This window comes from Schistocerca americana, chromosome 9 (assembly GCF_021461395.2).
Source record: "Schistocerca americana isolate TAMUIC-IGC-003095 chromosome 9, iqSchAmer2.1, whole genome shotgun sequence".
Classification (NCBI taxonomy): Eukaryota; Metazoa; Arthropoda; class Insecta; order Orthoptera; family Acrididae; genus Schistocerca; species Schistocerca americana.
Window position 1 is genome coordinate 211,954,638 of NC_060127.1, and position 14,915 is coordinate 211,969,552.

General features: G+C 43.5%; 1 protein-coding gene and 1 non-coding gene across 2 annotated transcripts in view; both read left to right on the top strand.

The window, feature by feature from the left end:
* Positions 1-14,915, top strand: part of LOC124551356 (arylalkylamine N-acetyltransferase 1-like) — a 71,602-nt gene that overhangs the window by 40,812 nt on the left and 15,875 nt on the right. The window lies entirely within an intron of this gene.
* Positions 14,810-14,884, top strand: Trnat-ugu. The gene has a single exon. It is a non-coding gene; the product is annotated as a tRNA-Thr (tRNA).

Sequence of the window (14,915 nt, forward strand, 5' to 3'; positions counted from 1 at the left end):
GATTCTACAGGATATTGAGACGAACCCTAGAACAAGCTCCAGGCAAGTGTCCCGCCAACATGGTGTAGGCTAAAGTACGATCGTGTGTATCCTGCATGACAGTCGGTACTATCCCTGTCACCTGCAACGAGTGCAAAAATTATCAGCAGCAGATTTCCCGCTGTGGGAAGAATTTTGTCGACGGTTTTTGCGCCAGACGATCACAATTATGAGATTCCTGTCATCAGTACTCTTTACCGATCAAGCGACCTTTACCAAAACTGGCATTATCAATCTGTATACTCGTCATCTGTGGGCTATAGACAGTCCTCGGGGGTGATTGAGGTATTTCCTCAGCCCCAGTTCAACATCAATGTGTGGGCAGTGTTTCTTGCCAACCACAAACAAATTGGACCAGTTATTATTCCACAACGCCTTGACTGTGATGCCGGTCATTGTGACTGAGCGGTTCTAGGTGCTTTAGTCCGGAACCACGCTGCTTCTACGGTCGCAGGTTCGAATCCTGCCTCGGGCATGGATGTGTGTGATGTCTTTAGGTTAGTTAGGTTTAAGTATTTCTAAGTTCTAGGGGCTTATGACCTCAGATGTTAAGTCCCGCAGTGCTCAGAGCCATTTGAACGCCTCGGCGAAGAAACGTACCTGGAATTACTGCAAAATACTCTGCTTGGGCTGCTCGAGAATGTGCCTTTGGCAATACTCGATGGAGCACCACCCCACTTCCGCATTACAGTTCGCCGAAACCTCATCATCATCTTCCCCGAGTATCGGTTAGGACGCGGAGGCCCTGTAGCATGGCCTACTAGATCACAGGACATAAACCCTCTGTATTTTTTCCTGTGGGAGCATCTGAAAAGCGTTGTGTGTGCTGAGTCAGTTCCTTATATGCAGTCCCTTCAACTGCATGTTCACGACGCCTGTGACGCTATTCAGAGAGAGGACAGAACGTGCAAAAGAGCGAGGCAATCCATGATGAGATGTGTGAACGCGCGCATTGTATGTCATAGGGCCACTTGGAACACCTGTTGTGGATGCGATGCAGCTCTGCCCTGTTTTCCGTTCCCCTGCGCATCCGAATCACAGTCTCCTTTTCCCACCCATGGCGGTTCATCTCCCACATTGGCGCCCCAGGTCAGGGCTTCCAATAGCACTTCGTGTCCCATCCCTTCTTTCCGAACTGGAGTCCTTGCCTTTACCAACTATGTGGTCCATTCACGTACACCTCCATGGTGTACACCTAGGCCGTGGTTTCGCCTGGACCTTTCATATGGCTCTTAAGGACTCAGTTAACGCCGTGGCTCTCCGCTGCCACTTCCTCTCGATGGGATTGGTTCCCAAGTATGTGAGTGGCTCGAAGACTTCTTAAGAAATAGAACTCAGTAAGTTGTACTTGATGGTGAGTGTTCATCGGAGGTGAGGGCATCATCTGGAGTGCGCCAGGGAAGTGTGGTAGGTCCGCTGTTGTTTTCTATCTACGTAAATGAAAAAAAAAAAAAAACTTTGAACATAGCTGCTAAGGTTCAGTGACCGTGTCAGAATTATATTGTAACAAATAAGCCCTCGGTCACAAATATTAACTCAAAATTGACCTGGTTTCGACGCTACTATGAGCGTCGTTTTCAGAATTCTGATGTTATATTGTAACAAATAAGCCCTCGGTCACAAATATTTTGACTTAATATTGTGACCGAGGGCTTATTTGTTACAATATAACTACGTAAGTGATCTTTTGGATAGGGTGTATAGCAATGTGCGGCTGCTTGCTGATGATGCTGTGGTGCACGGGAAGGTGTCATCGTTGAGTGACTGTAGGAGGGTACAAGATGACATGGACAGAATTTGTGATTGGTGTAAAGAATGACAGGTAACTCTAAATATAGATGTGTAAATTAATGCAGATGGATAGGAAAAAGAATCCTGTAATATTTGAATACTCCATTAGTATGTCGATTAAATATTTGGGCGTAAGATTTCAGAGCGATATGAAGTGTCACAAGCATGTAATGGCAGTTGTGGGGAAGGCGCGTGGTCGTCTTCGGTTCATTGGTACAATTTTGGGAAGATGTGGTTCATCTGTGAAGGATACCGCTTATGAAACAGTAATACGATCTATTCTTGAGTACTGCTCGAGCGTTTGAGATCCCTATCAGGTCGGATTGAGGGAGGACATAGAAGCAATTCAGAGGCGGGCTGCTAGATTTGTTACTGGTAGGTTTGATCATCACACGAGTGTTACGGAAATGCTTCAGGAACTCGGGTGGGAGTCTCTGGAGGAAAGGAGGCGTTCTTTTCGTGAATCACTACTGAGGAAATTAAGAGAACCAGCATTTGAGGCTGACTGCTGTACAATTTTACTGCCGCCAACTTACATTTCGCAGAGAGACCATAAAGGTAAGAGAGATTAGGGCTCGAACAGACGCATATAGGCAGTCATTTTTCCCTCGTTCTGTTTGGGAGTGGAACAGGGAGAGAAGATGCTAGTTGTGGTTCGAGGTACCCCCCGCCACGCACCGTATGGTGTATTGCGGAGTATGTATGTAGATGTAGATGTAGATGTAGATTCTTGACATTGACCGAGGCCACGAAGTGGTTTACACCAACGGGTTGATGGCTGATGCTCACGTCGGCTTCACGTATGTCCATGGAGGACACATTGAACAGCATTCCTTGCCCGATGGCTGCAGTGTTTTCACGGCCGAGCTGGTGGCTATACCTCGTGCTCTTGAGCACATCCGTTCATGCCCTGGGGAGTTGTTTCTTCCGCGTACTGACTCGTCGAGCAGCCTACAAGCTATAAACCAGTGCTACCCTCGTCATCCTTATGTAGCGACCATCCAGGAGTCCATCTCTGCCCTGGAACGGTCCAGTCGTTCAGTGGCGTTTGTCTGGACCCTAGGTCACGTCTAAAATTCCAGGTAACGAACTTGTCGACAGGCTGGCCAAACAGGCTACGCGGAAACCGCCTATGGAGATCGGTTTCTCTGTAACTGACCTGCATTCAATACTACGCGGCAAGGTTTTGGGAGACGTAGTGGCATAACCTCAGCTTGCACGAGAACTGCGTCCCATTAAGGAGACTAAGAATGTGTGGCAGTCCTCCATGCGGGCCTTTCACAGGGACTCTGCCGGCTTCGCATTGGCCACACTTGGCCGACACACGGCCACCTCCTGCGCCGTGATGAGCCACCTCAGTGTCGATGCAGCGCCCGGGGACAGTGGCCCATATCTTGGTGAGCTGTCCTTCTTTGGCTGCCGGTTACCGGACTCGTTGTCATTAATTTTAGCTGGCAACGCCTCAGCGGCTAATTTAGTTTTACGTTTTATACGTGACTGCGGGTTATATCATTCTATAGCAGTTCTAGCGCACGCCCTTTGTCCCTTTGTGTTCGGCACTCTAATGGTTTTAGGGTGGATGTTTTAACGTGTCGCAGAGTCGCTGGCTTTTCCTTTTTATTCTCGTGGTCGGCCAGCCACGGTCATCTGCTCTGTTGTTTTTACCCCTTCTGCCTGTTTCTTGCGTCTCTCTGTGGTTTTCCTTTCCTGATTTGTCCATAGTAGTGTTGGTTGGCCTTCTGTCTTTCTTCTGGTTTTTCCTTTCTGCTGTTATTGTGCTGTGCGTCTCATTTCTTCTTTCCGTTGCGTAATTATTTTACCGGGAACAAGACCGATGACCTTGCAGTTTGGTACCTCCCCCCCCCCCTCCCTCTTCTAACCAACCAACCGCGACGATTTGTTAGGCTGCGTTCACACTGCCGGCCGGGCCGAGCCGAGCCTCGCCGGGCCGCCGCCCGCTTTGATATCAAACACATGGTTTTGAATTGCGGTGTTCACACTGGCGGCCGGGCCGCGCCGACACGGGGTTTGAGCCTCCCGGAGCCGAGCCGGCGACATCCCGAGTGTTTAATATTGCCGGCGCGAGCCTGTGGAGCAGAACCACAGCTTCTGCAGTACACGCATCACACGTCTCCCTGCTGCTTTCATCACAAGTGTGACTGCACACGTTTTTTATTTTAAGATGTTACCTCACATTTCACAATCATTGAGGAAAAATTACGTTTATTATGATGATACATGCGAAACTACTTTTATTTCATTTATTTAATCTACATTCATTTACAACAATAGCTTGCCAGCGATCGCGGCATTGCCGTCACTGAATACTTCGCATTTACTTGTAAACGGAGGCAGATATGAGTGTCACTGAGGGACGGAAATGTGTCCCTACAAGATGACAATGCATTGTAAAGTCATGCTGTGGCACGTTACTATAAGCAGTTGTCTGTGACATCTTTTTGCGATGTTCTTACTTTAATGAATGCAATCATATACATGACATTAACTTGTGTCCATCAATTTGGTATCAGAAATTCGGCTAGTATGACAGTAATGATGCAGTTTCCAGATTATGGAACGAAGAAACCTAGGAGTCTGTTTCAGATAGTACGCACAAATATAAATTATTTTCCTTTATACTTTTATTTGTTTTATTTACAATGAAATGAGATACGCAAAAATACAGTAAATATCTAAGTACTTTCAATTCCAAAATTTATTTCTGAAAGGTTTTTTAATTATTTTAAGTTGCATTTTTTACGAAATATTCAACAAAAGTGTTCCTGTCAGTTTTCGAACGTAATGTGGAATTTCTGTCAATGTGGCACCAGCTGTCTGCATATCAGCATTGTTACAAAACTTTTCAGCTTCAACATTGCATCCTTCTCTGACAAGGACAATATTATGAAGTAGACAAATGCACTTGACTATGTGATCAGCTACGTCAATGGATGTTTCAGTTTCCTTCCTCGGTAGTTTCCATTTATTGGTCATTATACCAAATGCACATTCAACAACTTTTCTTGCTCTGGAATGCGTATCATTGTATAGAATCTTCTCGTTGTCCAAATTTCTGCGAGGAAAAGGTCTCATCAAATTCTCTAATAAGGGGTAAGCTTCATCTCCCAAAATGACGTACGGTAGTTCCTGACACATTCCTTCAAGTCTTGTTGCTGGCGGTAATAACAGCTTCCCATTTGTAAGTTTCTTATATAACATACTTTCTTTAAACACGCCTGCATCAGACTGTTTACCGTAGGCACCAACATCTACAGCTATAAATTTGTAATTTGCATCATCAACTGCTTGGAGTACAATCGGATAATACTGTTTGTAATTGTAAAACATGCTGCCAGAAAGTTTAGGACATTGGACACGTATGTGCTTCCCGTCTATACATCCAACACAGTTTGGAAATCCCCATCTCGTATGCATTTCACTGGCAATTTCTTTAAATCGAGAAACAGTTGGCGTTGGTAAATGAATGGGAGCAAGTGACTCCCATATGGCGATACAAACGTCTTTCACGACCACTGATACGGTGGACACTCCTAAACGGAATGACGATGCTAGTGCATGAAAGGAGATGCCAGTGGACAGATACCTGAGAAAAAAAATCATAAAATGTGTTACTCAAGTGTGGTGTTGGGCGAAGTTTTTACAGTTTTGTTTGCACAGTAGATATTTACGTAGTCCATGTCATTTCATAGTTATACAACAATAAATAATTAAAGAGACATTTTCTTGCACCCTTCTATATTCTTTCAATTAAAATAATGAAATAGTAATGCAAGGACCGGAGAGACAGCTACAGAGAATAACTTGTATAACTTGGCAAAATAAAGTAATGTGATCCAGGGAATAGTATATTAAAATTCAATTCTACTCGAGCTTTGTTCTGTCATATGATTTTCCTAAGTTCCAAGAGCTATGCACAGTTCCTTATCAGTGGAAATAGAACCACTGAGTCAAAGGGCATTATCTCAAAACTCTGCGCCTATCAAATGACGAAGCTAATTACTTACTAATGATTCTCAGGAGTCCCATAAACTCTCTTCCCCTCAGAGGTAAGCGTTTGTGAAATTTAAAATACAAAAGCATGACTACAATTAATTGGAGGTAGTGAATGCTGCACAAAGTTCTACTGCAAACCAAAAAGTGTGTACTAACGAATCTTACCTTATCGTTATACGCAATTTTTCTTCTGCTGTTATACTTCTGCGAAAATTTGTGTTCTGTTTCGAAATTTTATCTTGAATGTTCTGCAGCACATACTGAAATGTATTATGATTCGTTCTGTAATATGAATAAAATTTTTCAGGGTAGTTTTTAAGTTCTTCATGTAAAGAAAAAAACACTCCTAAACGTCTGTCGCTATTTATGGGATGAATCCATAACCTCCTAGTTCTTCTGTACTTCAAAACTCGACGAATTACTGCAGAGTCAAAACAATACCAATAAAAGAATGAAGAGATTGTTCTACACGACAGCACAGACTAGCTAAAGGCGAGCAGCTGTTGACTGTAGCTGCGTTTTCTACTGACTTGCTTGTCAGCTGTCGAAGCGTGGGAATTTTTTTAAATTTATTTATTTGGCCTTCGCCAACTAACAGCCATTTAGCCAAAGAGTGGGGATTACCTTGACAGTGCAGCGCAGCCCGCCAAGGAAGAATAAAAACAATGAAGTCCAATGAAACGCACATCTGTGTCGATCTACAGTAGTTTCATTAACTGTCCATTATTTTTTCTGTCAAAGTAGACAACGAGACTACAGAATTGCGCTTCAGTTTCTGCAGTAAACGTATCACAAATCTCCAGTTTGTTTTTGTGATTAGTTTTACACCAAATTTTATCAGACCTATGTCATTGACACTTCTACCTGTACATGTACTAAACCAAGCTGTAACCGCGCGAACTCCGTGGCTTGCGGACGCGGCACTGACGCCACTGAATAGCTCGCATTACTTGTGACCAGAGACAGATATCAGTATCATTATCATTTCAAAAACTTTTTGGTACTTTTAGCTACATTTCATTCCCAACAATGCATGGTCTAAAACGGATCTAATAGTAAGCTACCCGCTACATAACTTTTTCACTACAAGATTTGTAAATCAAGTGCACAACGTTGACAAACAGCATAATTTCACAATGACTGTTAAGAAATATGGAAAGATAAATAATTCAATACGAAGCTAAGATGTTAGACTACCACGTGTACAAAAATCGGATTTTTTAGCCTCACACTTTCTTCAAAATCGGTTGGGAAGCGTTACGAAACTAAGAAATCACGCGAAACGAAAAGTAGACTTTTTCTTTTTTCACGAGGTAAGTAACGCTTTTAAGGAAAAAATAAGTTCATAAAACGATGTGGCGAAGACTTATATACCGCCAAGAATTTTTAAAACATGAAAATCGGAGAAGTGGATTTTCCCCCATTTCGCCGTCCCGGCTCGGCGCGGCGCGCAGTGTGAACGCACTACACGTCGGCCTGAGCTGGCTAGGCACGAGCCGAGACAGCACGCGTCAGCCCGGCTCGGCCCGGCCGGCAGTGTGAACGCAGCCTTATATCGTTGCACGCACTCCGTCCATTTCCGGACACATGTCTATGGGCCCTTTCTTCCCCAATTTCCAGTCAGAAATCCGTTTCTGCGGTTTGTCGGTTTTATTAACGTTTACTCTGTTTAACGTAAAGTTCCCTGCTCGGTTCTTTTTGTACGTACAGGCTAGTCTGAGGAACTGCTGTAGAGATTTTGATGCGGTCATGGAATTTCTTGGAACGATATCTTGCCAATGTATATATCCAAAACACGCAAAAATCGCTGAGATTCTGGATTCCCGGAATGGATGAACTTTATATATATGCTTAACTGCCGAGTCTTACTTCTAATTGGCCAATTTTTTACCACCATTTACTTATAATTACAGAGGGCGTGCTAAAAAGTAATGCATCCGAGTTTATCATGTGAAAACTCTTATAGGTTGTGGAATAAAATAGACTTTATCGATATTCTAGATCCTTATGTTTCATGTCTACATACAGTGTGAAAAGTATTTAAACCGACAAACTCTGGGCGGTTGTAGGGGACATTAAAACAAATATTTTTCCCTAATATTTTTTCCGATGAGGATTATTTAAACCGGTGGAGGCCGTATTACGATCTTCAGTTGTTAGAGACCGTATTACGCTCTTCAGTTGTAGGCAACTGCTATCTGCCAGTGTAGTTGTGCATTGTCTCTGTTTACTAATGGAGCGATACACCTGGAGTGAGTACACTGATATGGTTGGTGCGTACTACGTAGCGCACCACAACGGGCGAGCTGCACAACGGGTTTATCAACAACAACATCCTGATCGCCGTATCCCACACCATACGACCTTTGCTGCTGTGTACCAACGTCTGCGTCAGACCGGGTCATCTAGCAAATTACCTGGACAGGGACGCCGTCGCACGGTAACAACGCTGCAATTTGAGGAAGCTGTCTTGCAGCATGTGGAGAGGGATGCTTCAAACAGCATTCGTGCAATTGCACGTAACATGGGCACGAATCAGATGAATGTAAGAACAGTCCTTCGAGAGCAATTGTTAGTCCATTTCTCTTACAACGTGGATTGGGAGAGGTGGTCCTGTACCATGGCCTGCTCGATCCCCAGATATGTCCCCTCTGGACTTTTTTGTGTGGGGAGAGATGCGCAACCTTGTTTACGCAACCCCTGTTGCATCATAAGAGGATCTGGTTGCCCGGATAGTAGCAGCAGCAGGAACAATTCAGTATACTCCTGGGGTTTTTGCCCGTGTCAGAGAGAACATGATCCGACGGTGTAACCTTTGTTTACGTGGCAATGGAGGAATTTTTGAAAATCTACTGTAACTGAAATTGGGCTGTGTTAATCTGTTGTCTCTTGGTCATAAAAAAATGGAAAAGTGTTTGTTGGTTTAGTTAATTTGGCGCCAGAGAAATAGTCCTCTACCGCTCTAAATACTCCTCACAGGAAAAAATGTCATTAGGGAAAAATATTTGTCTTGATGTCCCCTGCAACCTCCCAGAGTTTGTCGGCTTAACTACTTTTCACCCTGTATGTATCCAAAACAGGCAAAAATCGCTGAGATTCTGGATTCCCGGAATGCCGAGTCTTACTTCTAATTGGCTAATTTTTTACCACCATTTACTTATAATTACAGAGGGCGTGCTAAAAAGTAATGCATCCGAGTTTATCATGTGAAAACTCTTAAAGCTTTTGGAATAAAATAGACTATATCGATATTCTAGATCCTTATGTTTCATGTCTACATGCTCATTATTCAACGTAGTCACCCAGGCGACGTACACATCTCTCTCAATGAGAGACCAGTTGGTTGACACCATCACTGTAGAATGTTCGTTGACGAAGCCACAATCTCACCTCTGCTTGCTGCAGCGCTTCATCACTATCAAAGTGAAGTCCTCGAAGGCGTTCGTAAGGTTTCGGAAACGGATGATAATCGGGTGGGCCTAGTCGAGACTGTACGGAGGATGATCGCCGACAGCGAATCGGAGGTGTAAGGTTGCTGCAGATGACGCAGCGCTCGTGTGTGGTTTGCCATTGTCGTGCTCAACGAGAGGATACTCCATGTGTGGAAAAACTCTACGAATTCGCGTTTTCAGTTTTCTGAGGGTCTCTTTTTCACGCGCCGATACAGTTAAGTTACACATCACCATATTACGCGATACACTTAGGAGTCCTCGAGCGGTAGTGAGTAGCAACTTGCTTCAGCAAAGTGGGACATTCGGCCAAATAATAACATGTAATCCTTTAAACGAACTACGCCCTCATAGATGTACCTCTTAACATGGTACGGAATCGGAAAATCAGATTTTATTAACATTTGTTTCGCTTGAGAAGACTGTAATCTGAGTCGTGAGCATCCTGAGTAAGGCCAACTGTTATTTCCCCAGATACAGTCCTACAACGATGAAAAATATTATTATGACGATGTCAAACCTTATTTTCATGATATAAAGAAGAATTGACGATATTAATAATGTAATTATAATTTTATTATTTTTATTTTTGTGATCAGTGAATCAAAGACTTTCTAGTGCACAGAATAAACTAGCATTGTTTGTACTACAAAACTATAAATGATTGTTAAGTGAGAACTGATTCTATGTAAGACATTTTCTCTGCGCGAATTTTGTTCTTGTACTGGTCGGTAGAGAAAGAAAAGTTTCTTAATCGATGTATGTAATGTGAATGTAAAAGGCTATAAAAAGGAGAGAGAGAGATAGTCGTTGCGGACAATCACTATATTGTATAAGAAAAGGTAAATACAAATTATTCAAAACAAATATCTCTAAAGTGTATCGTCGTGTGATTTATAAAGACTGAAAATTGCGGTGTTTAATCTAAACCTGTCCTGAATAACAGCGAAGAACATTTATGTCATCAGATATTTTCTTCGTTTGACCACGGTTGTGATTCGCATGTTACTTTTTGTTACGTGACGTGTTAGGAATATTTTCATTATACGCGCAAAAGTACACACAGCTTTAATTGAACCTGCATCTTTCGGAAACGATAACTCTTAATCAGTACAATTACGCGAGTACCGTCTAAATCGCAACCGTGATCACAAAAGTGTGTTCTGGACCTGATTTTTATAAATATGTAAACTTGAAAGCGAACAGCATTGCACCATCGCTGGCTCGCAACAATTGAAAGAAAACAAAACAGGAACTGAACAACTTTAAATTTTAACGCCGTCAGCGTTACGGAATCTGACCGATGTAAGTTAATTAATTAAATATTAACAGGAAGAGAATTGTTAAATTTTAAAGATTAAATCATAGCAAGAATTTAAAGCATTTTAGCATCATTACGTTTCTTTGCATTAGTACTTGAGTATCATCAGATACCATCATATCTATTTAAAAGACAGTGCGTAAATAAATTTGCCACCTTTTATAATTATTATTATAGCAATTCACAGACAGTGGACTCTTCCTTCACGTAATGTACACAGTAGCACTGCTGATATTTTTAAAAATACACCCAGTATATCGATAGTTAAAAAAATATCATTATCGTCAGGCTACCTATTGAGAAAAAGAATCGATATATCGACGGAAAAATTTGGATTTACAGGCCCTTAAAAATATCGGCTTCAGATTGTAAATATACTGCCGGTTTTAGAGCTGTAGATTTAAGCATTGATTTATTATCAGATATTCTGTACATTAACGAACGGCGTATCCCCTTAGAGCAAGAATTGAAAGGAAAACGATGCACGTTCACGCTTGCCGATAACCACTTTGCTAAAAATGATAGTTCATGTATTTGTAAGTGGCGCAATGAAAGGTGTCCGATGGGTCCGTCGCTCGGTATCGTCACATACAAGATATGTCTGGGACTCTTCGTGTCAACTTCCCTGTTTTTCTCATTTCTACCAACACCAGCGACCTAGCAACTGTAGTGTCAAAATTTCTTGGTGACGTAAACATTGCAGTTTCTGTTGGTTAGCGCCGAGCGCCGATTACGTCAGCATTTCCACTCACACGTCTCCGCTCACCACAAAGACCAATCTCGTCATTTAGATCTTTGTCCTTCATTTCAGCAACTGTTTTTGATGAATGTCGATGTGAAGAAATAGCACACTAGTTGTGTTAAAAATTGTTTTGTAACGCCACGGGCGTGCTGTGTCTTCCCATTGGAAATCTTGTTATTCCATTCACAGCGCCTCCCCCCCCCCCCCCCCCCCCAACCTAGTGCAATCGGACTTCCTCTTTTGTACCACATATAGTTTCTTCACGGTAAATGATGACAGACAAAACAGTTGCAGGATAAAGATTTATTCTTGACCAAGGTTTCTGTATATATAAATATACCTTCATCAGTAATAAAATATCCTGAACAGGAAGACACTTTCATTAGCAAAAGCTTGGCATCGGAAATGAGAAAGATTTTTTTCCCTTTATTGTTGTTTAACACCTGCTGGCAGCAGCATCCCACGCTGCTCTTTAGCCACAGGTTTGACAATGAAAAAATATAAAGAAGACTGAAAAAAGTGGAGGGCAAAAAACAGTAGACACAGAAAACAAAAAACACGAAGCCATTCACACTCGACGAAAAACACACTAAAAACTGTCGGCACGGCGCACAAACACTGACGACTTGGACGGCACAGATGAACGTAGGAGCATGATGGCGAAGAACACTGAACACAAGCACGATGGCACACACACGAGAAACTGATGGCGATGATCTCAGGCGCGCGAATGTCCACGTAACGTGTGCGAGTCTGGGGACCTTGCAAGAGGCGAAGAAGGAGTGGGGGAGGGAGAGGGGAGAGCAAAGATGACGATGGCAGAGGAGATGGTAGGAGGAATGGAGGTATGGCGGTAGGGGAAGCCCAGGGGAGGAGTGGGGAGAAAGGGAGGAGGGAGGGAAGGGGGAGAGAAGGGAGAGAGAGTGTCCATAGGAACAAACACAGGAAGAGGGAGGGAGGATCAAAGTTGGTAGGAGGGGTAGATGGAGGGGAGGAGGGCATCATCAGGGAGGGGGAGCTGGCAGAAGGCACCTCAGAAGACGGTAAGGAGGGTGGAGAGATGGAGAGCAGGTGGGACATGGGAATACAGGCGCGGCAGTGGGCGGGGCTGGAAGAGGATGGGGGAGACCAGTGGGTGAGGAGGATCGAGTTTACGGGAGGTGTAGAGGATCCGTATCCATTCGAGGAAAAGGAGGAGGTGGGGGAACGGAATAAGGTCGTACAGGATCCACGTGGGGGAGGGGAGACGGATGCAATAGGCGAGGTGAAGAGCATGGCGTTCTAGGATCTGAAGGGATTTGTAAAAAGTAGGGGGAGTGGAGATGCAGGCAGGGTGGGCGTAGCAAAGGATTGGGTGAATGAGGGATTTATAGGTATGGAGGATGGTGGAGGGGTCCGGACCCCATGTTCAGCCAGAAAGGAGCTTGAGGAGGCGGAGACGGGAGAGACCCTTGGCTTGGATTGTCCGAAGGAGGGGCGTCCAGGAGAGGCGACGGTCAAGGGTGACGCCAACGTACTTAAGGGTGGGGGTGAGGACCATAGGACAGCCATAGATGTTGATGTAGAAATCGAGGAGGCGGAAGGAAGGGGTGGTTTTGCCTACAATGATCGCCTGGGTTTTGGAAGGATTGACCTTAAGCAACCACTGGTTGCACCAAGTGGTGGACCGGTCAAGATGGGATTGGAGAAGGTGTTGGGTGCGCTGCAGGGTGGGGGCGAGGGCTGTGCGGCCAGGACTGTGCGGCTGATCCTGGCGGAGGTTCGAGTCCTCCCTCGGGTATGAGTGTGTGTGTTTGTCCTTAGGATAATTTAGGTTAAGTAGTGTGTACGCTTAGGGACTGATGACCTTAGCAGTTAAGTCCCATAAGATTTCACACACATCTGAAGATTTTTTTAAATAAATAAAACATATCAGAACCAGTTAAAAACATCTATGTAAAATAGAAAATAAGACAGAAGCTTTGAATTAGCATAACTTTTAATAGTTTTGATGCGCATGTGTATGTACCCATGGATTTTAATGTGCGCGAGTGTCTGGCACATACCAGAAGTGCCCTCTCCCTGCGGAACCATTCGCCCTAGGGCTTTCACACTCTCGTCACGATAGTTCATAGGCGAAGTACTGATGCTAAACTGTGTTCAAATTGTCCCTGTGTCCACAATCATGTTGTACAAATGATGTCTTAACTGCTGACGACGCCTTTGACACAATTGTTTTATTAATCTCCATTGCAAGAAGTAATTTTAGTAAGTGACTAAAAGTTTTTGTGCCTCTAATACTCTGGTAACTTTACGGTTACTTAAGCTATAGTGATTTTTGTTTCTCATTTCCGATGTCAAGTTTTTGCTAATGAAAGTGTCTTCCTATTCAGGATATTTTACTTCTGATGAAGGTATATTTATATGTACCGAAACCTTGGTTAAGAATTTTAATAAATCTTTATCCTGCAACTGTTTTGGCTGTCATCATTTACCGTTAAGAATTTCAACAGTTGCTGTTTCAGCCATGTTTAAAATCTTGAAACATATACTTTCATCAAATAGTCAAAGAGAATGACTGGACGTCATGCAAGTTCAAAAAGAGGTAAGACTCCTTCACACAATGAAGGTAAAATCAAGTACTATTACAATTTCAAATATTTATTGATAATTGTGAAAATATATAATAATACCGGCACTCGATGTTGCCATTTCGATATCGATACATGAGGGAGAGAATATCGCCGATATATATCGTTACTCTTGGAAAAAAATATCGGTATATCGATATTTTATCAACAGCCCTACACGGCCACCTGTTATTCTCCCTGGTAAATGGACTCTTCCTTCACCTAATTTACATAGGCGACATTGCGTCGGAGAAGGTCCATCGCTGGTTCTGTAATGCAAGGCAGGGGGTCGGCACGCTGAAATTTAGCTGGAATGCACTGGAGAAAATAGTCCTCTGATTGAGGATGAGGTACGGCACACGCCCTCCTCGTCTCGCCTGTTGCGAGGGCACGGCCTTTATCAAGGTCAAGTTAAACTGTTTCGCAAATAATTGGAATGGAAGGGGTAAGAGGCGAGCATTGTTTCTGTACTCTAACGAAAAGACTAGAGCTCCGATTGGCGACTAATATTTTGACGCGGTCTAGGGTGTCTATTAATTATCATTTCATTTCTAGCAAAGCTACATGGTCATCCACGGTAACTGTTCTTTCGGGAACAGATACTACCGTCATATATATAGTTAAAAAAATATATGGGTTCCCGGCCTTTGACCTTCTTGTGCGAACGCACACACTATGCCCGAACTCGTACGGGACTTGGTAGATTAATCTGCCACGAGTAATGAGTATGATGGGCAAACATCTATTAGGCGCACTACGAATGTAGTGTTGTGGACATGTTGGGAATGTGGATCTCACGGGGAGCGTGCAAGGGATAAGTCCCTGCAGACGCACTATCCTCTGTGCTCGCGGTGGCTCAGATGGATAGAGCGTCTGCCATGTAAGCAGGAGATCCCGGGTTCGAGTCCCGGTCGGGGCACACATTTTCAACATGTCCCCAATGAAGTGTA